The sequence below is a fragment of the Parus major genome, chromosome 11 (assembly GCF_001522545.3).
Source record: "Parus major isolate Abel chromosome 11, Parus_major1.1, whole genome shotgun sequence".
Classification (NCBI taxonomy): domain Eukaryota; kingdom Metazoa; phylum Chordata; class Aves; order Passeriformes; family Paridae; genus Parus; species Parus major.
Window position 1 is genome coordinate 14,379,460 of NC_031780.1, and position 25,041 is coordinate 14,404,500.

The window sequence follows — 25,041 nt, forward strand, 5'->3', positions numbered from 1 at the left end:
TAATTTTGCATTCAGATTTATTATTGCTTTCTGTTCCCAGTGCTGAAATGCCTGTTTACTTGCAAAGGACAGTTTCTTTCCATAATGAATCATAGTAACACTTAAATTAAGCACAGTAAAAGAATGGTTAATGTCATAACACGCTGACAATTTAACCTGGCCAATATTTTTATTGCCTTGTACAATAAACCTAACAGAGCACAACTTGCTTTTTGACTGGTGGAAAATCGGTTATGAACCGCCAGGGAATGACCAATTTTTCAAATGCAGCCATTCAGTCACACTATAGCCACTAATACTTTTTTTTTCCTGTACACTATTGCTGTTATAATCTTTTGAGGATATTTTATCACGGCAATAACCTCCTCAAAATCAGTCTTTACTGCAGTTAATGACTGGACAGCTGGAGCATTAACTGGCCTTGGCTTTGCCTCTAGCCATTAACTAACAAACCAGTTGTTATCTGCAGGTAACAACCAATTTCTTGTAGAATTTTCTTGATAAAGTGTCTCACTGGATAAAAGTTGTGGGTTTTTTCCCCCCTTCTTTCCTCAGCTAAGATCTAGCAGGTGTAAGATAATACATAGTGAAGTAGCAGTAAGTAAGAGTGCTGCTAAATAAGTTAAATTATAAACCAAAAATCCATAAAGCGTTGATTGTTTACTTCTGCCAGAATTTTAACAGCATTAATAAAAGATTGCTCTATCATGTCTCGGTCACTTGGGTGTGGTGCATGGGCTGAGCTGAGGATTTTGGGGGCTGTGTCCCCTGGCAGCATCAGCACGTGACAGGGCAGAGGAGACAAGAGCAGCTGCTGGCCATTTCTGCACAGACCTAACAACGTGGGGACTGTTTTCAAAGTGCCTTTCATCTTCTCAGCCAATGCTGAATGAAGACACAAGTTTAATTCTTTATGTTATATTTTATGAAATGGGTATTATTTTTGAGGGCTTTCATAAAATTTTAGCCTTTTTGCTTGCAGTTCAAAGTTATGAAATGTTAACCTCTGTTTTGTTGCACCATTATTTTAAAAGTAGGGTTAGCAGATTCAGATGAAATCAGAACTTTACCGAGGGCTTTAAAGAGGAGATCCACAGCGTTGTTAAATAGAAGCAGAATAAGTAAAATGTACAAATGAAACAACCATAAAAAGCCAAGCTCTATCATGCCATAAACAATGATGTTTTAAAACTCTTAACAGGCTTAATAACAGTTTATTATTTTACCTTAACCCTTTTAAATGCCTTGTTTTTCCAGCTTTTATTTCGGTGGTTCTGAGCTGTTAATACCACTTCTTAAATTTTCCCCTCTAGGTATATTTTCCAGGGGTGAATATGAAGAAAAAGTAAATGCAGCCGTGAGTTTGCTTTTAAAAAACACAGTGGGCACTGTGCCCAAAACCCTTCCTGGGCTAGGCTGTGGGGTACAGCAAATATCTTGTGTCTCTAGTGCTTGGAGAGGATTTCTAAAACTAAGGGTGAAAATCCTGAATCAGTGGGAGCCTGAATGTCAGGTCAGTGTCTCCCAGGGGTCAGGAGGCTCCCAGTGTCTGGGTTTGCAGCCTCCCTCATAGCTCCCATCTGCCCCACACACAGGGACCACGGCTTGTCCTCCCTCCACTGTGGAGTTTTTGTGTGCTTCCAGATGTTTCCACTGGAGTCTTTTGAAAAACATTTTATTGTCAACCAGAAATAAAAAATTAATAACAACCAGAATTTCAAACCAGAGGGTCGATTTCAAATTCTCTTACATTTTGAAATTATTTTAATCTGGGAAGTTTTGGGGGGTTTTTGGTGGTAAGGGTTGTTTTGCGCTTGGAATTACTGTGTATTCTCTGCATATGCAAGCTGTTCCCTTTCTTTTTAGTACCCATGTAGAACTGGCTCTTGCTAAGGGAGATTTCCTTTGGACATTGATGTAAGAATAGACCCCTTCACTGCATGTGTACTAACTACCAATATTAGTTGCAATTCAAGCATTTCCAGCAATTTGAATGGATTCAATGATTTTTAAATCATTCTTAATTTCATATGCCTACTCCTTTAATCTCTTTCAAATTACTGAAAATGTAAGGCATTCTAAACATTCCTGATCATTCTTCACTGCTTTGGCCCCATAAAGCCAATCTTTTCCAAAGTTAAGCACTTAAAAATTTGAAGTACTCCAATAAATTTAAATTGGCATATTCTGTGCATATCAATTGAGAATTATTAGAGCATTAATGCCTAGGAGTGATGGCTGAGGGCATGCAAACCAGTTCATACATTGATTTTTAATGGCTTTTTATTGATTCTGTGCTTTTAAAACTTGATACCCTTAGGTTGCCTCTTACATAGAGTTAACAGGTTTGTGATGATACACCAAGTTCAGAAGAGGTACCATTTTCCCCTTATACATTTTCTTTTCTCCTTTTGGCTTATTATTATATATTGCGCAGATGCAGATAGCAAATATACTTGGTCTGTGGCTTTAAAAGTGGGGATTGTCACTTTAACAGGATATGGCTCGTCGTGTTTCCATGGCTTATCTGTAGACCAGATTTCTGTTCAAACCTTTAAGGGTCTCTCCTCCCCTCAGTGTGAGCACACAGTCCTCACCAGCAATGATGGATGCTCTAGACCTGCCCTGACAGGATTCTTAGTAATTTTTAAATGTCAGTCTTAATTTGTCAGGCCAAGATATTGTAGGTGTCATAGAGCAGAAAGCGAAAATGCACCTTAGTACTTTTACATTTGGAAAATGATTCATTTATATTATGAATAGAGACCTCTGCTCTTTATGTAATTCCACTGCATTTATTAATAATTTGGTATTAACCTATTAACCAATACGTTGTCACTGCAAGCTGCACTGGTGCTAACTGGGGCAAGCAGGCGTTGTACTGGTGTCTGCCCTCCTTTGGAGGAGGAGGAAGCCTGGGGATGATGCACAGGCTCACAGGAAAGGCTGGGAGACCTTTTGTGGCACTCCTGGGCTGGGCTGGCAGGCTGGGGATGTGTCCAGCTGATGGATCAGGAAGGCTCAGGGAAGCACCACTTTGAACCAGTTACACCACCACCCTTCCTTGGGCGTGAGATGTGCTCTTTCCAAAGCTTTCCTGTGTGGGTCATAACAGGACAAGTACAAATATTTCTAATAGATTCAATTCTTGTGGGTTTTTCAGTGCTTCTCCCCTGCTGTTTGGGCTGCGTTGTGTGAGTTTTTCGGGAGGCAGCGATTCCAGTTTCATTTCATGGGGAACCAAACATTCACACTGCATGGCTGGGATGCTGTTGCTCACAATTCCCTTGCTGAGGCTGGTGCCAGGAAGCCTGGTGACCATCAGAAGCAGGTGTCCCTCTCTCCCCCCGCCCCGAGATCCCCTCTGGCTGCGGGTAAGGCACGTAGCAGTCTGAGGAGACATTAATTGCTGTTAACTGCGATAGGCGCTTCTGTATTTGGGCTTTGTTTAGGGCAAATTCCTCTGCAATTGCATTGTTAGAAGCCACGGGTCTGTTAAAGTGGGAGTTATTAGGCCATGTGCTTTCTGTGTGTTGTCATAGTCAGAACAACACCAGTGTAAACGTCTGTGCTGGGCAGGGGAAGTGTTAAGTGAAGAATAAAAACAAGCCCAAATTCCCATTTGGAAACTGCATGCCTCAACAAATACCACTGTTCATAGCAAGTTATTAGTTTCTTGGTTGTAATTCTGGTCCTTTTTTAAAGGGAGGTGGAAAAAAGCATGTAAAAGAGATTTTTGACACTTCACGGTGTATTGAATGAACAGCAGAAAGCTCCCCAGTCTGCCCATTCCCATTTACAGTTTGGATGTGGCTGAGACAACTCTTCTTTCTCCTTTTCCACGAGATTCCCCATGTCTTCTGGTGGCAGAACCCTAGACACCCCAGAATGCATGTGAATAACACACTTTCAAATTAAAAAACCTGAAATGTCCCTTTTTCTTAAGCAGGTGTGTGAGAGGCACACATAAGAAGCCTTTCTGTCCTCCCAAATAGGAAGGAGGTCTCTGCTGTGGGCAGGTGACACTGGTGAGCAGCAGCTCTTCTTCCTCCACAGGGAACCAGGCAGGGGAGGATGTCATGTCCTGGCTGACAGGGCTGAACCCCACACTGGGGGCTGGCAGGGGTTGCCTCCCTGAACGTCTGATGAGGCAGTGGGAAGTAGTTAAATGCTCTCTGGGAGGTTTAGGGGAGTGTTTGCTGGTGGATTTGGCTGAAGTGAGCTTCCATGTCTGTATCTGAACTGAACATTCTGAAGTTTACTTATTACAGACCATCCACTCTGCACTGTTACTGCATGTGGCTGAGTTTCTAACAGCTTCCAAATCTTAAATGTTCCTCTTTTTATCAGACCAGCTATGTAAAAAGGACTTGCAAGAAGCTCTTTTCTCCTTCTTAGTGTACGGTCTTCTCCTTCTTTTGTTTTTGCTGTGTGCCTTCCAGAATTAGAAGATTTGGAGTGAGAAATGTGATTTATATATTTATTTAGAAGCCACTCTGAGCAACAGCACATTTACTAGCTTGGTTCATTTTTATGAATCTGATTCATTGCTTATTAAACCAATGGAAATCTTTCCATTGTTTTCAGCTGGTTCTGGCTCAGAGTTTCTTGGTGCTTGACAGTATTTAGTAGGAGCTGAAAGATTTGAACTTCTAAATCATGCTATATTATGGTCTTCTGCAATGCCTGTTTCTTAATTATATACATAATCCCAGTATCTGTTGCTGGGTATTTCTGGCTGAGCCGTCTCTGTTTAGTTAAATTTTCCCAAGTTCGGTGTTATGAAACAGTTAAACAAAATATCATCAATATTATATTTGTCAAAACGAGAAACTAAATATTGAGATCAGTTTTATCCATTCATTAGTTTATGGACACCGAGTCCTCTGAGGAACGTCACAAATTCCCTTGCTGTCTCTCGGTGCTAGATTTAGCATTTGGATCTTTGATTTAATGGAAAGATACATTAAGAACTGATACAGTCAGACAGGTCCCAGTGGGGTGTACATCTATGTCGGCTTTTACGTCACAGTTCTTTCAGTCAAGATTTAGCAGGAGGTTATTTTATCCAGAAGTTGTTCTGGAATGTGCCATGCACTTTTCCTAGGCAGGTAGTGTCCTCTCAGGTGAGAGCAGATGCTGTGGGTCACAGAGGGGCTGCAGTCCCTGAACGCCACTGCCACACACCTTTGTGCTGTGCCACAGCAGCCAGCCTCGTCCAGAGAGCACTGGGAACTCCCCCAGCTCTGATGGGCTTGGAACTGCTTGTGTTTTCAGCAAAGTTCAGTGTGAGCGTGTTTTATTCTTTTATATTGACTTTCTAAATATATGCCAGTAGCTGTCATTTCCCTCAGGAACCTTTACTGAATCCATGGATTTGGAGTTACTATTATAACATATTACAGGACAATTCATTTGTAAGCACTGTAACCTGTCCTAGAAAGCAGATTCTGAGAGGAATACTTTTATCCTTATAATTTAATGTATCATGTAATGAAAACTAATCTATGTAGTTCAAATTCAGACATTAAAACAAGTTAAAAGGGTCAGTATATACAATAAATTTCCCTTTGCCAATTTACTCAGTTAATTTAGACATTGCCTTTTCACTTAACTCATTAAAACTTTCTTGCCAAGTTTACTTATCTGTGTTAAGGGTACAATTAATATTATAATTTTTAATTATCCACTTGGTTTTATCAGAGCCAAAGTGTTTCCTTAAGTGAGAATATCAAAATAGAGCCTATATTTTTTAAGAAAGTGAAGCACTGCAGTTTCACTAATTCCTTAATAACACAAATATTTGTGTATCTTTTTCCTTACTGTTTATACATCAATAGTTGTGTTGTTTTGTTTTATTTTATAACCTTAGCATAATATACTACTGAAAGCTATATTTTGTACTACTTAATTCTGTACCACTCATTCTGATTTATGGCATCATTTTGTTTCCAGCTCACTCCTTATCTTCAAAAGGCTTGATCCAAAACTCATCAAATTCAGAGGAATAGATCCCAGTGGGCTTTGGATTAGACTAGTAGGGTGAAATTGTGGACTTCATGAAGTTTGCATTACATGTGCAGATATGCAGTACTGAGATTACTTGATAGATTTCTAATTCAGCTTCTTCTATTTAGGAGCAAGTTCTTGAGAATCCTGGCCATGCACTTGAAATTTAAGAGACCATTTTAGTTGCATATATTCATCCATTTTCTTACTATGACATTTGAGAATACATTTATTTGCCAGTTTGATTTTATCATCATTATGGAGGGCTCATGTTTCTAATTTCTCCTACAGTCTCTTGAATTGTTAATGTTAACTCCTACTGAACCCTGCCTTGTTTCCTAACAGAGGGATGCCATTCTGAGCTAGTATTGATGCTGAGCTGTTAACAATACTTTCTTCAGGAATGACAGGTTTACAAGTCAGAATAAAGGACAGCTCATCACAAAAGTATGGAAAGGAGTTAAAGCAGAAGACACCTGGTAAATACTGTTACAATGTATTTATCTTGTTATTTCTTAGTTATAGATGTACGCAGTGATAGACATAGAATTATGAACTTGATTTAAGTTCTGCAGTGCAGCAGAAGCTGTTTTGTCATCTTCAGAGCTCTTGCTTTTCTTTTTCACCTGACATTGTTAAATTGCAACACCCTGGACATATCTTCCATTATATACCAGCTAGAACATTCCTGGGTTTGCCATTAACTTGTTCACTGCTAGAGATGTGTATAAGAGACAGACCCTGGACATATCTTCCATTATATACCAGCTAGAACATTCCTGGGTTTGCCATTAACTTGTTCACTGCTAGTATTCTGCCTGGCTATGTATATAGACTGCTGCACATGAGATCCATTTTATTAAATAAATACACAGGGAGTTTGTTAATATGAAACGACTGTAGCAGATACAAGTAGATAATCACGTGTGCTACCAGCCACCTCAAAATGCATTTGTGATATATGGCTGTGCTGCCTGATCCATGGCTATTGTGCAGCTGATTAGCTGTGGTGAGAAATTACTCATTCCCTTGTATTAACTACACTGTTTAACTACACTGTTTCCACCAATCAGTATGAAGTATGCCAACTTTGTTTAGCCTGTGCACTTGTGCAATGATGAACAAGTAATGCATAAAACAAACCCTCCTACCTAATCAAACATTCCTCAGAGATTTGAAAACAGAAACAAAGGGTAAATCCATTCATAGATTATAATGGTAAAACAAACTAAAGTTTGACATATGTATATGGAAAGTATGAGCACATGATATGAATATTTTTTAAACAACAACATGTTTGAATTATTAATAAATGCAAAAAATATGTTTTAACACAAAATGGAACAATTGGAAGGATATATTTCTTCAGAAGCACAAGGATTAGGAAAGATCTCAATTGAATGTAAACACTTTTTTTTCCCCCTCTTGCTTTCCATTTTAGGTTTTTCAAGTGTCTGTTTCAAGTGGTTGTAGTTGGGAGAAGTTTTCCTCTTTCATCCCTGAGTCTGCAGTACAACCTTCTTTCTCCAAGTATATAATAAATGAGGTTTGTTAACCCTCAGGGTGTGAAACCCATTTTTCTCTTCTTGTCCTAGGGTGTTAGGTGTTGAGGACAGCTGATGAGCAATCCTTTCAGAAGGACTGCAGAGCTATCCAGGAAAGGGCTTATATTTAATTTTGCCATATATCCTGGTTGCCAGGTTATTTGATTTTAAGATAATTAATGGATCTCTTCATGGGTATATTTTTTCTTGGTCATCAAGAAAGCTCAAAATATTTTATAAGAGCGACTTTACTGGAGAGTAGTAAATATTGATGGAAGGAGATACCAGAAAGCTCAGGAAGTTCTGGACTTTATTTTCCCTTATCATTAGATTTGAACAAGCACAGTGCTTGTAGATTTGTAGGGGACTGTGATGAGAGACCATTGTAGGCATTTTCACTGGTGACTACACATCAGCTAGGGGCTTTCATTCTGCCCTTCCCTACGATTCTTATTGGATTTTGTGGCTGCTGGGTGAACAGATAAAGCACAAAATACTCATCAGTAGAAATGCCATGTATAAATAAAATCCTAAACTGAAGCCATCATAAGCAATTCAAAGTAAAGACAACGGAGTCTTTAACATTAAGCCCTTAAGGGAAACAGAGTGAGGGAACAACACTGCCAACTTTAACTTTTAATTCCCAGTTGTGCATTGGCTTGTACCCCAACTTTAACATTAATCAGAAGCTTCTCTGCATTTCATCTCCTCATTTGCAAAAAAATCTTTGCTGAAAGGTTATATAAAACTCATTATTTACCTGAGTGACCAGAAAGGCTCTCAAAGTGCCATTCCAAGCTCTCGGGTGAATGCTTATTTATAGTTTTTTAATAGGCATTCATTACCTGATGGATTGGAAAGACTCTTTTTGAACCAGTTCCTGTCTATTGGTTAAATACAGATTGATAACTTTTTCTTAAAAAGCTTATTATTAACCAGATAAGCTCATCACCTTTGGATTTCTAAAGTGGTGATTAGTTTTAGCTTCCAAGGGTTTATTCAAGATTTTCACTGGTGTAACTTGAATTTTGCCCAGTGGGCCATATTCTGGAAATTAATTACAGTAGTGCAATGCTTGCAAAACCCTGACTGCAGCAGTAACATAAGCCTGTTTACACAAAGAAATACCTCAAACCTATATTGCTGCTCAAATATTGGGTAGTCCAAGCACAGGGCACAGAGGAGGTAAAAGGGTGCAGCCCATTTTAAAATTCCTGGGAGCTTGGTTGGAAACACATTGTTAGGCATATTTTGATGTCTAAAAAGACATAACAAGTCCTATTCACACCTCTGTGCAATTTGCACAGCCTTTGAGCTTCACTGATTTTGCTTGGTGTATCATTCTGCTTTTGGGGATTTGCCTCTAGCTTAAATTACTGTGGAAACAGAAAAAAACAAAAAAACCAACCCTGCACAGTTTTTACAAATGCAGCTTGGCAATGTGGGCACAGGATCCCCATGCAGAATACCTCTCTGGGTGGCTCTCAGTGGCTGCCATCCTTTGTGAACTGAGATTTACCCCATCTCAGCTGTTTCTCCCTTGTTAGTGCCACGGGCGATGCTCCCTTGGCGCGGCTCCACCGGCGGGCAGCTCCAGCTCCTCACCCACCTCTGCAGCTGTTAGCACATCTGTGGGGCTCCAGAGAGACAAGTCCTGGCTAAAGAGGTGTCAAACAACACGGTCATACACTCTCATCACTCTTGTGATCCTTGAGGGCTCTTCCAGGGTCTAACTTGTACCTTAAAACGATGCTCTCCAACAGCATCGGTTGATGCTTAAATCCAACATAAGGATGAAATGGAACGATAAGAAAAAAGAGCCCTTAATTTGCAATGCTCATGTAAAATTGCTAGGATGTTTGAATTCTCTGGGATTTCCATATCATTCCTAACATATTTGAAAATTTCAAGCCTTGTTTGCTTGTGTTTTATATTTCTAATTTGCAAAGCATAAGGATACCTGTCTTTGCTTCGATGATTTTTGCTGTCCACTTTTTCTTTCATTCTTAAATTTTTAAAGTGGAAATTTCCATCCTGTTCGTTCTTTTTTTTTACTCTGTGGGGTAAATATATGTTGCTAGAAGGATCATTGGACACTCTGAAGAGAGCTGTCCTTTCTCAGCTGTTTAGGCAGAGTAAGTTTTCAACAATGTCAGACAATTCCTGTATTTTGGTGTAGCTCCCCAGTTGTTTCAGAGGTGGTTTTTCTTCAAATGCCTCTAATTATGCAAAGATGCTGTCTACAAAATAAAAAAAGACTCAAGTTTCTTATGTAAAATTAAATACTACCTGGAAAAAACCCTTTTGGGTTAAGTGAGAAAATTGAAAAGAAATACCTGAAGCTTAAAAGCCCCTTGAGCTTAACAGAAAGGAAATTATAAAGGTCATAGTGTTGGTGTTCTTTGACATCACCTTTTGCTGTTGTTAAACTTTGGTGGAAGTGCTTATCTTAACTACTCATCTTATTACTTTTTAGAAAACCAGATTCCCATTTGGTTAAGAAATCCTTAAAATTCTGTTCAAAAGAATGTAATCAAACCCAATTATACTGTTTGCCTCCCTCTGCTGGCTGTGCAGACAGCGTTAGTTGGCTTCTTGTGTGACCCTCTCTCATTCCAAGCCAGCAGGTTGATTATAGCAGTCTTCACTTCAAGGTGGGTGAGCAGCTATATATGAACAGTATTATGGAAACAGGAAAATTTTAAACATACAAGTCTTTATTTTTGAGTTCTTAAATTATTAGAAACATGTTTTTATTAAAGAAGGTCCCTCTAACCTCTCCTGAACTCATATTCTGGACTGCTTTAGGTGAGGACAGGAGAATCATGTGCAATTTCTTTGAAGAAAGGCCAGGTGCTGAGGTACAGCAACAATATTTTGGCAGGAAAATGGCAAATCAAATCCAACTGTCCAAGAGGGCTAAATATGAGCAGAGCTGAACAAATCTCAGTGTGTACACACATCATTCAGGTGCTTTGCATTACACAGAGAGCTCTCCATCAGTTTTCAGATGTTCTGTTCTGCACTGGTGTCACTCTGTATTGATGTATATTTTTCACATATATATCATAGCCAGCTCTGTCCTTTGTCCCACTCCCAGAGCCTCTGCAATTCTCCAGGGATGTTGCCTAAATCACTTTCAAGAGTCCAGTCTCTTGTGAGGATGTGAGATAGTCCTCTTTGTTTTATTAGCACTCTCAGGAAGCAGCCCTGAAAAAGAACCTATGGCACAGTATGGTGGAGCCTCCCTAACGACAAAACCAGGGATATCATTTTCTCCTCCAGGAGATTATTCTTCTTGTTCTTGGGCATCAGTTTAAGTAGAACTTTTTGTCCTGTGTCTGTACCTGGACACCCAGAGTGACCCTTTCAAGGGGCAGGTGCAGCAGTAGAGTTTGAGGACAAACAAAAAGAGAGGAGTGTAATTTTCATTAAAGATATTTAGGAGAAAAAAATAAAAAATAAAAAATGAAGACACAAGTATTATTCGGAATTGGTAAAAACAACTCTTGGGAGCAAAGCAACAGCACTGAATTCCTATTCCAGCTTTTCTCTGGGTGTCTGTACACATCATTCTCTCCTGGATGGTGCTGAGACCCTCATGTGTCTGCCCACCCACTGCCCCTGCCCCTCTGTGGGACCTCAGAGCTCCGTGTGCCCACAGACACAGGGACGATGGAGGGGAGCCCCTGGGCTGCCACAGCTCCAGCTGAACAGCTGCTGGTTGTGGTGAGGGTACACCAAACCACTGGGCATAAATCACATCTCTTCAGGCATAAACAGCCTCGCCAGCTCTGCCCTTATTATTGATTTAAAAAAGAGCGTGTTCTGTACCCCCGGGACGGTGTCCCTGGGGGTGGGCGTGAGCAGGAGGCGGGGGCCACGCTGGCTGTGCCACCAGGGTGTCTCAGGCCAGCTGTGGGCGAGCTCTGCCCTGCCCTCAGGCTCCCAGCCCTCTCCCACCCTGGCAGTGTTTTCTGGCTGCCGTGAGCACCAGGCCCTGCTGCCAGGGACAGCCCTGCTGCTGGCACGCCATGGCCAGCTGTGGGTGAGGGGGACACCCATCTTTGAGTCCACCTCACACAGCACAGCCTGCGCTGGGCCCCTGAGGGCAGACTTCAATCATGTGGGAAGACCTCGCCAAAATGGCCTGTGGTCTGCCAGGGGTCTCTTCAGATCCTCCCAAAACATCCCAGGCTTTCTTCAACCTCAGCCACCAACCCAACGGAGTCTAGGCACTTCTCAGCAGATGCTGAAGAGGCTGTACATGAGGCACTACAGTTCAGGGACACCTCTGCTGTGTCCCCACAGAGCAGGAGGTGTTCCCCACCTGGCAGCACAGAGCTCCCTGCCAGGTAAGTGATGCACCTCGCACACGGGCCAGCGTTGGATGGTGAAGGAAAAAGGTATCATGGTCTTAATTGCTGTAACACCGGGCTTAAAGTGTGAAAACACAGCTTAATAGGTAAGACACCAGCATTTTCAGCACATCCTCAAAATGTAGCTTTTTCCTTTAAATAAATCTGCAAATTTTCTGACGGCACACCAACTTAAACATGGTGATGTCTGACAAGGGAGGAGGTTCTGCGAGGGCAGCTGTGAGCCAGGATGGAGGCACAGGCAGCACAGGGATGCAACTGGCAGAGGAAAGGGAGGACTGGGATGGAATAGGATCTGTCAAAACAACATGTTGGCATACTGGTGCTCATCCATGTCCTAGGTTGCAATGCAAGATATAACCAAAAGTATTCTATTACAATCTGTTACAACCAGGTGGGGCAGTGTTCTTTATCTCTTCCACCACCCATCCTCCCTTCAGGGGGATATCTTCTGGTAATGGGCCATTGATTCCTACCTGGATATAATCAGAGAATCAGAACACCACAGATAGCCTTTCTCCACTGGATCCTAGAGGAGAGAGACCAGACTGTTCTACACCACCACTGGACCTTCTGAGGAAAACTACACCCTTCTGCAGGATCACTGCTTCAACAGAACCATGTCTGTCACTCCAGGAGGACTGCAGCCACCACTTAATGGGACTGCTACCAACACCCTGACCAACTGGCTCTGTCAGTGGTTTTTGTACTACTGCATTTTATTTTAATTTTCCTATTAAGTTGTAGTTGTTTGTTTTTGTTTTTGTTTAAATTTATTTATACATACTAGTAAAGAACTGTTATTCCTACTCCCATAATAGGGAATAGCCTGAGGTACCTTTAATTTCAATATTATAATAATTTGGACAGAGGGGGTTTATATTTGCCATTTCAAGGGAGGCTCCTGCCTTCCTTAGCAGACACCTGTTATTCAAACCAAGACGATCAATAAGGGAAAGTGCCAAGTGTTGGGATGAGCACAAAGTTATAATCAATAGATGTCTGGGGTTTGCTATGATCTTTGGGACCAGGATGGAAAGAAATGGGAAAACTTCAAGGAAACTGTTGAAAAGTGGGATATTGGTTAGAATAGTTGACTTAGAAGAAATGCTTACCCAAAAAATTATTCTGGCATCTTACCTCAGAGGTAAGATCTTATCTTCTCTTTTAAATAGCTCCTGAAGAGCTCTGACAGACTGAGAACAGGCTCGATGTGAATTTGCTACAAGAGCTAAGTCAGTGGTAATGCACTTTAAGTTGAAGTTCAGCTATTCTTTTGGATATTTTTCCCAGCACTTTCTCCTCTTGATCAACCATAATTCCTGGTGATTACAGCTGGAGAAGGAGACCTGCTATACCAATTCCACATAAATTTAAATGTTAAAGTTTAAATCCTGGAGCAACAGTTGTCTCCTGATCTTCTACATTATGCTTGTACTGAGACTTACTGCAGCTTTCACTCTAGCTGTCTTGGAGGGTATGGGAGCCCCTGTTGTGCTGAATGGAAGATGGGCACAAAAGTATGTCCTGCATGGGTTTATAAATGCTGTGCCTTTGTTCTGGAAGCAGAATTTGCTCGATTCCACTAGGTGGATCTATTGAGAACATTGTTCACTCTTTAATGTAAAAAGCATCTTTCACTTAAGGGAAAATTTTTTTTCTTTATTACCATTTTACTCAGTTCCTAATGTTCTAAAAAACACCAAGGTGACCACTTTTGTCCACAGAAAGCTGTAAAGCCATGTATCAGTCTGTCAGTCCATAGTACCTTGAAGGACTTCTTCTCTTCATTGCAGTGTTGCAGTCAGTGCTGTGAGAGGGAGCTGCACCTCCACAGTAACCTGGCTTTAGATGCTGCTTCTGTTGCATTTCTTCCTGATGTCCATTTTGTACTTTCATTTGGATCATTTCCTGGTGGCTGTGATTTGATGAATTTTTGTAATGACTTTATCACAAATAAGTGGCCAACATAGGCTCCTGACCTTAGTATCTGCTTTTAGCTGACCCACACAAGTTGTCTGTGATGTCAGGCTCAATGATAGTTGACTACTATATTGAGGATGTGGATTTATCTCCTAAAATCACCCAATTTTTTACAGATTCTGATTATCTTGACCCTGTGATGATGATGAGTACAATCTTGGTTGGTTGAATCTATAAAGAGATATTTATTTTGGTCATGGCCCCTGGGAAATAGACAGCTTGTTCTCAAATGCTTCTATTCTCTTTTGAAAGCTGGGACCTCAGAGACCCTTTACCAAGTTTTCCTAAAATCTGTACCACTGGGAAAACCTCCACCCACCTTGTCAGTTTGCTGGGGTTCTGCCCAGGGAACCCCAGTGTTTGTAACAGGAATTTTGCAAAGCTTTTCCCTTTTTTTTTCTAATGAGACTGTTTTATTTATGTCATCTTGAACCATGCTTCAGCAACTTTCTTGCTGGCTGACTTGTGTTTTCACTGGCTCAGACTGCCATGTAGATCTCACCACCTGTTCCAGAGTTTGCTGAAACATTTAATGCAAGTTTTCTGAAATCCCTTATTTAAAGCTGCTGCTATTGGATGATTTCCTTTATGTGCCTTTCTGTATCAATATTAAAGAACTGATGTTCTGCTCTTGGAGAAGGGACCCCCTCCTACAGGCATTAAGCTTTGAATGGGCTTCTTCAGCCTTTGTTAAAAGAACAGCCAGTTGCTTATCACCTCTCTTTAAGAAGAAAATGCTGATCACACTTTTTAAGAACAAAGGCAGGATTATTCCATGGTCCTTCCTTATAAAGCAAACAACTTATAAATATTTAAATATATAAAGATAATGTTTCTCCCCCACCCATTGTGTAAATTGCTGTATGACCAGTTTGTCTTTTGCTACTTTCCTGTGTAAAGCCTCATAAAATACTCCTCCAACCTGGACTTTTGTTGGACTCATCAAACTTGAGGAGACTTGGGATATTCTCCACTGTTATTTACTTCTGTCTGAAATGAGATCTTCCAGAAGGTTGTCTTTCCACAAAGGTAAAAATCATGGTGAAAGGTAATGTTGCCTGGCTGAGGAACTGAGCTTTCAGTTCTCCTTTTTAAAGTTTGACAAGTTTGTAGCTGATAGCTTTTCCCCCCTGAGAAGGTGCCCACTGTGCTCTAAGGCAGGGCAAGAGCTTTGCAGAGTAAGGCACACAATGTACATCTCCTGTGATCTTTCTCTCTGTGCTCTGTATACAGAGTTCTTATCTTGTTTTGAGAAGTACTCCTGCCCATTCATGGATTAGGCACGGAAAGGAGTACAACCAACCAAAGAAGTTGGAGCAGTAGCTAAGGAGAGTTGAGAGCACACAAAGGCTTTGAAGAGAAAAGATCTTTCCCTGGATGCAATAAAAGGAGAAAGGAATAGCACTGAAAAATGGGGAGAAATAGGAAGGAATATGGGTGGGAACTACAGAAGTGCTGATGGTGCCTGAGAGCACTGAATTCTGAGAGATGTTGGAGCAAACTCTCCCTGAGCTCAGATCTGAGAATTTCTGAACCCCAGCTAACCAGTAGTCATTGCTTAGGTTCTGGAGCTTGTCATTGTGTCAATAAAATGAGGAGGTCTCTTGTCTCAGGATGCAGTGAGCTCGTGGATCTACATTATCTCTTTGTGGTCCACTTTGGGCCATCCCAGCCCAAATAACCACATCTATGAGGTGCTGGGGAATTCAGTTTTGATCAGCCTTGTTAACAGAATCCTCCCTTGACAGCGCCTCTGCCTGCAAGTAGTAGTCCTGCTCTTCCAGATTTTGAGAAGAATTTGACATTTTCTTCCTGTAGAGTTGAGTTGGAGGATCATCTGGACCATTCAACTGAAAAAAAAAACCAAAACAACAAAAAAACAACAACAAAAAACCCCCCCAAAACAAAAACAAAACGAAGCAAACAAACAAAAAAAAAAGTAAATTTGATTGGTGATTCAGTAGTGCTGGACCACCGCACTGCCCTCATCTTATTGAGGGTTTAGTACCTAATCTCAGTTTCCTGGGAGATGGTTCTTAATCTTTGTCCACTTGAAAGTTTCTGGAGGGAAATTCTTTTTCCCTCCAGAACTGAAAGAGAAGGAGAAATATTTGAATTTCTGTGAAGATCAGAGTCAAAGCCCTCATGTTCATGCTTATTTTCACTCAAATTGTTGTTTCTAAATGAGCATCATGCATTTACTCCAGAGGAACAGGAAATCCCAGTTAGATGTCTCAAGCTCCTCTGCTGTCAGTTGCTGTTTCACCTATCTCTAGTCAATATTCTTATCTTTGTCTCAGGAAAAAGAACCATGGGGTTTTCCTGAGTTCTCATTCTTCTGTAACTCTTTGTGCAGTACTCTGAAATCTCCTGTCTGTTGCTGATTCCAGGTACTTGATTTGGCCCCTGCCCCTGAAATGCCATCCCCTCCTATGTGGTTTGTTTTATGTAGCCCTAGGTCACAGAAATCCTAAGGTGAAATCTGATATTTTTTAAAAAAGGTATAGCTCATTCTTTTATGAGACTGCTAATAATGTTCAGCCTTGACAGGGTTAAAAGGCAACATCCATTTCCCCATTATCTTGTTTAAAAAGTGCCTTTTTTAAAGTCCATATGGCGACTTCCTTTCGACCTGCTTTCCCATCCTCGTCTCTTTGTCAGGGCTGTCACTTATAAAGAATCACTTGACTTACAATAACAAGTTCAAAAGAAGACAGAATATAATCAGTTGATCCACGAAGAATTGAAATAAAGAACACCCCCACTGCTCCAGTTATCATTCCCATAGAGATAGTGATATTATTGATGTGATTGCTATGCTAATTTCTATAGAAAAAACTTGTATTTTGGAATTTGTTCAAAGAGAATTTCAGACACATCAAATTGGAAAATGCAGAGTGAATTCCTAAACTTTTTCGTATAGGCATGGGAATCTTTTTTTTTTTTTTTTTTTTTTAACAATGTTGACTAGCTCTGAACAACTATTTATAAACTTCAAATACCAATTGGAAAAAATGTCGCTAATTTTTCAGTTATTATAGAAAGTTAATTCACTGTAGTTCTAGGAAAAAAAAAAAAAAAGTCCTATTGTATCTTTAGGGTTATTAATATCGCCCCCATAACCTGCAGGAGTGGGATTGGACCACAGACTCCAGAAACAGAGGCTGGGGATTATAAAAGATGGGCACATTTAAGTCCAGTGTTTAGGAAGAGCTAATTAATCTATACCCCTTCCTCTGCAATTCCATAGTCCCTCTGGGAATTGCCACAAACATAAACTTTTTTTTTTTTTCTCATGGACTCCTATTTTAACTAGAAGGTTTCAGCTTGTGATGTTATGCTTTTTATGTAGTAAACTGATTTAAAATGTATGCCAGTCATCTTCAGGGAACTCATTTCAGTCAAGATGAAACTAGTCTTACCTGAATCAATGTTTTAAGTGTCCCTGTGGCTCGGCATTTTGAATAATCAATCTGTCTCCATCGCTTCTTAATCATGCGCATCACAGTCTTTTTTATTTGTCAACCCTTTCGGATCCTGGCTTTTTGTTATTAACATGCCCCTAATGTCACATGCAAGCCTTTTCTTTAAAACAAGCTGCTCATTGGTGTATTTTGATACTTTTTATTATTACTAAATCTTTTTTCCCATAATTACACCACAATCATTATATAATCCCATAACAAAGAGTCTATTGAGGCACCATGCTTTTGTCAACTATGGGACACAGAATCCATAATTGCATTATTCAGCTTCCCCCCCCCCCTTCTGCTTTGTAGAAACACAACCTATTTCACCAGTCACATTTGCACCTTGTTTGCTTGGTTATATATTATTTACTAAATCGTTGCCCTGCGGATAAACCGTGTAAAGTTGCTTTAAAAAAGTTATTTGTTTGATAATTAAGTCCTGAAAACCCATCGTTTAATGATTATTCCGAACCCATAAGGCAGAGAACCTCCATGACGTTTTTCTCTAAGTTTAATTACCGTATGCTAATTTCCTTGCCTACTACGTGATTAATTAAAATCATATTTTCATAATCATTTGGCACTAGTATTGTTTTAGAATTATCATGATCCCCTAAATAGTGTATGTAAATAAAGTCGGCTCTAATGGAAAGAATCAAAATGCAACGCTGAGGACCTTTATGTGTTTGTATGCATGCGATTGGCAACATAACTGGCTTATTTACATTAAATACGCCACAAGGTTACAGTGCAGATCAACGTCACTTTATCGCTGATTACTTCTCTTAAACGCCGGAGCGGTGACTGATGCTCCGGTCCCCCTGTCCGCCAAGGTTTCCCCGGGAGTTTTTTTTTTTTTTTTTTTTTTTTTCGGAGAAACAGACTTTGCATAGTTTCGGGAGCAGGTAAGAAGGGCGCTTTGTGGAGCCCGGCGCTGCCCCCGGGGGCTCGGCGGGGTTTGCGGGGCGCGGGCAGGGCCGGCGGGGCGCGGGCGCGGGGGCTGCGCGGGCGCGGGGGCTGCGCGGGGCGCGGGCAGCGGCGCTGGCCGGGGGGCTGCGGAGCGGAGCGGGCTCCTCGGGGTGTTTACACGCGCTCAAGGTCACGACCAAGCTGCGCCGTGTTAAATGGTTTCTTAGTTGCTAGACAGGGAGAAAAAATGGACGATCACAGACCATTCTTTGTAGATTATTATATCAAGGGTTCAGCTTTTGGCTCATCAAAGCTAAATGCCGCAAGACCTATCTAGTTGCTGTGAATTATGCCAAGACGACAATGGAGTGCTTTTTTAATGGTACAATGCATTTCACCTACCAGATAGGGGGAGTCCACGCTGAGAGATGGGGATGTCTTGTGATGTTGGGTGATCAGTATCAATGAAGGGGGTTATTCTGAAAAGAGACAGATTAAAATAAAGCGCTCTTTGCTCGGGATGTGCTGGAAGCAGTTGGGAGGGCTACCCGGAGCGGGCGGCCGCGGCAGCCCCGCGCCGCACTTTTCCCCCTCCGCACAAGAAAATGATCAAGTCAATCATGTGGACATGCTTCATTATTCATTGAACACAATCTTTTACAACGCTCCGTTTACGTGCGGGAGTTTCTTCTACGCTTTGCTTTAAATTTTAAGGTAAGAAAGACAAAGGTAAAAAGGGGGTTTTTGAGGATCCGGGAGGCTCCCGTAAGCCATCAAAGAGGCTCCAAAGTCAGTCCGGAGTATGTTTTTGTGTTTTATTTCTTTTTAATCATCGCAATGGGGCCTGCGTTTTCCACCGTGATTAAAAAAATACAGTATAATTAAATATCCATAGCAGTGACGTTTGCAAGCAGGGCTGTCAGGGGAAAAGCAGAAAATAATGAAAGGAGCGGAGAAGCCATTGAATGGCGCTATAGAACTTAGCCTGAAGAAAACCCTACGTTTTTCCTCTTTCTCTCTCGTTTCTTTTAAAACCGTTACTTTACAAAAAAGGAGCGGGCGGGCGAGGCGAGGGGAGGCGAGTGCCGGCGGCGGCCGCAGCGCTGCCCGGGGGCCGCCCGCCGCCGGCCCCAGCCTGCACCGACCCTGCCCTTAACTTGCCCAGAAACTTTTTGTTTTAAAGGGTTGCTGCGGAGCAAACTTTGCTGAAGTGACTTTAAACGCGGGCCCCCCTTTCTTCCCTCCTTCCCCCGTTAGGATCCCGGCTAATCGTGGTGTAATTTGTAAACTCCCCCCCTCTCTTTTTTTTTTTTTTTTTTTTTTTTTAATCAAAGTTAGCTGATGCATACCATGTGTCAAACTTGTGAGATTCAAGTGCCTAAGAGACCTGCCATTTTGTGCTCTAATCGACCTCTTATGAATAGGAGCCGTGCATAATGCTGCGAGGAGCGTTGTGACATTCAAGTAGGCACTAAATGTCAGGCCAGGTCTCAGCCCTTTCGGGGGGAGCGGAGCGCGCCCGGCGGCGCCGCGGGGAGCGGGGAGGCACCTGCCAGCCCGCCGCCGGGGCTTTTGTCAGCGCCCGGAGAAAGTAACAGGTTAAGGAGGAAACTTAAATGGCAATCCCCGGCGGGGAGGGGGGAGCATCACCTTCCCGGCGGCGCGCCGTGCGCGGAAGGGCCGCGGGGGCGCCGCTGCCTGCGCGGGGCAGCGGCCTCGCTCCCGGAGCGGGGGCTGCGCGGCCGGGAGGCGGGGGGCACCGGGCCGGCGGCGGGATTAGCGGCAGGGGGGGAGGAAGGAGAGATTCTTTGAGGCTGTGTAGGAAAGAATCCAGATTTTAATGCGCCCATCTGTTGCAGTTTTGCAAATAATTAATATATATGTGTGTATGTGTGTGTGTGTGAGAGAGAGAGAGAGAGGAGCTGGGGGAGCGCTGCCGCCTGTGAACTTCAACGCAAAATAAAAGGTCGCGAAGATTTATGCTGTTTATCGGAGGGTCCGCGGCTCCCGCGGGGCGGCTCGCACGGGCTCCATCCGAAAAGTTAGTTGCCGGCGTGCCCCGGCGCGGCGGCGGGGCGGAGGGCACGGTCCGGCCGCGGGTGCGGCGGGCGCGGCGGGGAGGGCTCCGGCCGCCGCCTGCCTGCGCGGCGGGCATTGTTTCGGGGTGCGTGCGGCGGATGTGGCCGCGGCTGATACAGTGTCGAGGCGGGGACGTGATTTGTCAGATGCCTCGGTTGGCGCTCGGGCCGCCGCCGGGCCGGGCAGCGGCGGTGCGGGGCGCGGTGCGGGCGCGGCGCTCCGCGGGCGCGGGGCAGGGGCGGGCGCGGGGCGCGGCTGCCCGGCCGCCCGCGGCGGGGGCGCTCTGCGGGGCTGTGCATTCCCTCGCCGCCCCCCGCCCCCCCGTGCAGTTTAAAATAAATCCAACAGGGGCCGTGTTTGCTGAGCTGATGTGCCCGGCTGATACAGATAGCGGCGGCGAGCCGCCCGCTTCTGTGGAAAAAGACTATTTTAAGTGTCATAATTAAGTTTAGAAGCCTTGTTTGGGCTCATTCACTGCTCGAAATAAAAAGGACTGGCTGCTTTTAGACCCTTTCTGAAGGGGTTGGCTAAGCGCCTCTGCACGTTCGCTTGGAGAAGAATGTTTTCTTTTCTAGTTTAATATTAGAAACTATATTTTTACTTGTTTAAACCGGATTTGATTATTCTTGTGGAGATTTCTTCTCTCTCTCCCCCCGCCCCCCCCTCCTATCGCTCAAATCTTTGTTCATTGTTCATTGACTGTGGAAGGCTGCTTAAATGTACGGAGAGAGGGGGGAGGCCCCCTCCGTGGTTTGATGTTGAAATAGTAAACCTGAATGAGGAGGGTGGCTGGAAAAGTGGACATTGCAGCTTTAATTAACTTCAAGATGCTTCAGCGAGGACCAGAGCGTAGTAGTGACGTTGCCTCATAAATCTGTCCAGTACAGTGCGTTGCATTGAACTATTACAGTATCACCATCATATTGAATATTCACTACCTATCCGGGAGCAGATTTGCATAATTGGATCTTTTTTAAATGAAACTTGTTTGCAAAAACCCAAACAAAACCAAAAAACAAAAGCCCAAGTGAAAACCGCGGCGATCTACATGATTATAAAGGGTTCAAACATATCCGAAAAGTAAGTGACCTGCATAAGTACATCAATAGGTTAAGTGCAAATAAGATGAGAAGTGCTTCTGAAAGCTGTACATTCCCTATGTGGTCTCTTGGGTTATTTCTCAATAGCGGGATTTTTTTGTAGCCTCAGGGATTTTAGGTTTTCTGTCTGCTTTCATAACTTTTTCCCTCACAGTTGTTATACAAGGTGAGGCTTTTCTATCATGCCTGTGTACCTGTAGTGATATTTTTAAAGAAATTAGATTAACAATTTGTAATTTGTGCTTTTTGACTTGTATAATTACAGCTACTGTGGAAGGGAAATGTGTATTGCTGTTATATTTCTGGTCATTGAATAGATCATCACTAAATATGTCAGAATATTCAAATATTGTTTGTGTATGTGTTTGTGTCTGCTTAAAAATCAACTAAGTTATCTAAGTGGTTCCTTCCTAAATCAGAGAGTCAACTAGCTTTTTTAACGTATGTGTACCCCCCCATTTGACTGAGGATGAAGATGACTGAAGTAATTAAAATTATCAGCAATTTTTAGAGTGAATTTGTTGCTTCTATGCAAACCCCATCCCCTCCTAACCGAGTGGCTGGCTTGCAATATTGCAGTTTTGGATCGGGCAGGTTTAGAAGTATTTTGCAAAAGCAGATGCTGGTGTTTCGGATGCTGCGAGGGAAAGTTGTGGAGGGAGGGCAGCTGGGAGCTGGAAGTTGCCTCGTGGGGAAGGGGAGCAGCCGTCGGTGGGGCGAGCCGGGCAGAAGTGCAAAGTCTGCGTGCAGCCCAAGCCTTGCCCCGGCTCTCCCCCCTCCCGAAGGCTGCTTTAGTTATGATGTCATTCTGATAGTGGAGAGCAAATGTCTCCTGATTCTACCATTAAACGCCTGGCTGATTTGCCTGATAATGATAGCATTGACGTCCTGCTCCTTGACAAATGCAAGCCCTATGAGCCCTATGAATTAACTTTTTTCCCATAGCTGGGAGCCAGCTAGCTTTACGACTCATGAATGTAGCAGCACTTCTTTGACAGATTACTTTGAACCTCCTCAATTCTGCAACAAACCCCCTACTCTAAACACCACTTCTATTAGGCTGCTAGCAAACCCCTGGACAGTTTGGGCCTGATTTGCAGGGCTGCTGAGCATTCATCACTTCCACTGACTTCAGATGGAGTTGTGGGTGCTCAGCAGCTTTGAAAATCAGGCCCTGTGTTCAGTCAACAGATGATGCATTTTTTTGGCTTGTTTGGCTTTTATTTTTTTTTTTTTTGTTATTGTTTTTTAAGTCAGACAGTTAAAGAGGGCTCTATGATTTCTAGTCATTATAAAAATATTTGTAAATAGCTTGAGTTGTTTGTCCTAGTCTGGTCTCTTTTACCCTTTCTGTTCTCCTTTTTTCTGAAAAAAATTATTTTAAATTAATCTTCTAGTGGATGTGCTGTTAATCTTCATAAGAAAAGGATCATAAATGAGTTGTTTAAAGTTTTCAGAATGTTGTGGAAGAAAAATGTTTCCAGTTTGGTACCAAGTGCTGAGAGATTCGATTGCTGTTTCAGAACGTGCACTTGAAGAGTCTCGGTACAGTTGCTAAACCCTGCGACTGGGTGCACATTCTCATGTCTGCTCTGTCTTCAGATTTTGCTCCTGACTCTGAATTTCTATTCCTGCAGGTAAATGAGATTTAATATGATGGGGTTTTTAAAGTGCCAGTGACTTAAACTTTGTTTTCATGTGCTGTTACGATGATGACAATTAACAACTGCAGATGTAAGAAAGGTCAGCTTCTCTGTTACTTTTGCAGGGAATGAATGTGAAGTATTTTCATGCTAAAGCTGTGTTTTGCAAATGATTTCCTGAAGACACAAGTTGCTATGATGGAAACACTGTATTAAAACTCTTTTGATAAATTGACTATGTCTTTATTAATGGAAAAGAAGAAAAAAGAATTGTTCTACGGGCTTTTTGACTTCTGAACATATTTAAGCTCTAATACTCAGCAAGTTGTCTGGCACTGTCTTCACTGTAGACTTTTATATAATGAAGAGGCTGATTGTCATATTTTTGTCCATGCCAGAGGCCAATAACCCAACCCATTCATTATCAGAAGAGAGTAGCCTGTAAGTTGCAACATCAGTACCACTGTTTTGCTTGCAGCAATGAAGACAGTGCTGAGATCAGAAATTGTGATCTTCAGTACAGAAAGCTGACACATTAGGTTGTTTACCCACCATGCAGCCTTAGGTGACCAAAGAGATTTGCATTAGAACTGATGTAGAAAATCCACTAGTCCATTAAAATGGGCTGTACTTATTCCCTGGGAAGCACAAGTTTCATCAAGTGTAGGGAAATCAGTAAGAAGTAATTTTTCCAAATGTTGATTTTTGCTTAAAGTTGACTTTGAATTGCACAGGTGTTTTTAGAGTGCCTTGACTAAAAAAAAAAAAAAAAAAAAAAGACATGATTTATATGAATTTTATGGAAATGGGAACTAAAGCCATAGATAGATTTATTTTTCTAGTTTGAGTGTGGACAATTAAAGACTTTTAATCTTCTGATTTAGTGTATTTTAATAAGACTGTAAGCAAATCTAAATTTTAATCTCTGAATTTCTCTCAGATACTTGAAGAGATGTATATCAGCTCTTCAAAATGCTGAAAACAGCGTGATCTTGGAAAACTATTTGACTATCCTCTCTTTCATACCTTGCATTTTTCTGAGTTGCAAGCAATTTGGATTCAGGGAAAGACAACACAGATGAAAAAATAGAATGCATACTCTTTTTTTTTTATAGAAACATGAATAAACTTATTTCTGGCAACTGTAGATGGAAATCCAAATTTCTCTAGTGAAGAAACTCCAGGCACAGATATTCGTGGAAGAGGGAAAAAAAAAAGATGAGCTACTGAAAGAAAATATGTAAAAGTAAAATAATTCTGATGCTTAACTGGCTGATCTCAGGGTTATTGTACAGCTGTGTGGTTCTAAGTTGCAGTTGTGTGGCTGAATACGGAGTGTGAACTTTCTCGGACCAAGGCACTGATCAGAATCTGCCCTTGGCTAGAAACAAGAGAAAATTGTAATGATCCGATAGATGTTAAATGTGAAATAACCGTGGAGCCTCTGTCTAAATCTGAGTGGATCACAATATCTGCTATGACATTTTCAGTCATATTGGCAGGTTAAGCAACGAAGCCAAGCACTGAGGGAGAGATTTGAAGCATCTTTTCAGGGACAGCAGAGATCCAGATCAGGAAAGAGGCAGGGGAATAGGGTAGCGAGGGAGGATTTGGGTTGCCTCTGCCCAGCTGCACCAAAGCTGTCAGTAAATATGCTCCCAGAAGTAGGATTCTCCCAGTATTCTGAATTTGGCACCTTTCCCTTAAATTTAAATTTGCTCTAATTTTCAGGTGCATCTTACTAGATAACCAGATGTATCAAAAAGGCAAAAGAATTATAGAGGAGTAATTATAATTAGCCTAGTTGTCTGTGTTTTTTAAAAATTGTAAGACGGGTCCTTGAAAGTATTTTGAAGTCAATGTTTTTTACAGGTCTTAATCTAAATACTCCATGAGAGATTGTTTTCTAAAGAGATGGGTTCATT

At 42.0% G+C, this 25,041-nt stretch overlaps 1 protein-coding gene across 2 annotated transcripts in view; it reads left to right on the plus strand.

Annotated features, from left to right (window-relative positions):
• The first annotated feature begins 18,487 nt into the window (after window positions 1–18,487).
• The window catches only part of ZNF536 (zinc finger protein 536), a 340,782-nt gene continuing 334,228 nt past the window's right edge, over window positions 18,488–25,041 (plus strand). Inside the window, exon 1 of one of the 2 annotated variants that reach the window (XM_015640253.3) lies at window positions 18,488–19,008. The gene's annotated coding sequence lies outside the window, so the exon portion shown is untranslated. The remainder of the gene's footprint in view (window positions 19,009–25,041) is intronic. The other variant, XM_033517188.1, reaches the window with a different exon arrangement.